The sequence below is a fragment of the Ischnura elegans genome, chromosome 5 (assembly GCF_921293095.1).
Source record: "Ischnura elegans chromosome 5, ioIscEleg1.1, whole genome shotgun sequence".
Lineage (NCBI taxonomy): Eukaryota > Metazoa > Arthropoda > Insecta > Odonata > Coenagrionidae > Ischnura > Ischnura elegans.
This window is the reverse complement of record NC_060250.1, coordinates 50,587,139-50,588,069: the sequence shown is the minus strand read 5'-3', so window position 1 is coordinate 50,588,069 and position 931 is coordinate 50,587,139. Positions and strand designations below refer to the sequence as shown.

The following is a 931-nucleotide window of genomic DNA, read 5'->3' as shown; positions in this document are numbered from 1 at the left end:
TGTCCTTCTACTATTATTTTCATCAGGCCATCATGCCTCATAATGTGGCCAAATAAGTTGTCCCGTCTTCTGCCTACGGTTTTTAGAAGACTTCTCTTTTCTCCTACTCCTCTCAGTTCTTCCACGTTACATGGACAATCCATTTTACCTTCATCATTCTTCGGTAGCACCACATTTAGAATACCTCCACTCTTGACTTCTCTGCTGCTGTCAACGTCCAAGTCTCGCTTCCATAGAGAAATATGTATGATAAATAACCTTTACGAGGACAAAAATTAAAAAAAATCTTTAAAATAGAAGGGTTTACATTAAATTCGCTCAAACTTGATTTTTTAAACGGATTCCTCTCATAATTTTACAATGATAATTCATCTATGATGACTAAAATCATTTTTCATCTACAGAACTCTTAAGTAATTTTAATTCTTTGCTTACTCCCTATGAGCATCACAGTCCTCACAAATTTAATCATATTTGTCTGTGCGCCGCTGCGCTTTTGAACTGCCCGCCAACAAGGCCAGCCTCATCCCCTAATGGCCCACGACGGAGTATTTCTATGGCATCACTCACCAAGAACGCCGAGCCTAAACTGTTTAAATATTCTTGGATACCTTCCCGACGTCAACTGGTAGCGTGGCCGAGCGGTCTAAGGCGCTGGTTTAAGGCACCAGTCTCTTCGGGGGCGTGGGTTCGAATCCCACCGCTGCCACATTTTTCTCGTTTTCTCTGCATTATTCCAATTTTGCAAATTCGACGTTAATTTGTAGATAGTTGACGTAGATAGAGCCAATTCCGCCTCAAATTTCGCTTACATGTATGTATATATCGACTAGAAATATGCTTTTCCGTACTTTCCTACTCCTACCTCCTTTTCTTACTCCTACCACCATTTTTTAATACATTATTCATAAATTAACGTGGCAATAGCCTA

At 40.1% G+C, this 931-nt stretch overlaps 1 non-coding gene across 1 annotated transcript; it reads left to right on the top strand.

The window, feature by feature from the left end:
- Positions 1–627: 627 nt before the first annotated feature.
- Positions 628–709, top strand: Trnal-aag. The gene has a single exon. It is a non-coding gene; the product is annotated as a tRNA-Leu (tRNA).
- The last annotated feature ends 222 nt before the right edge of the window (positions 710–931 follow it).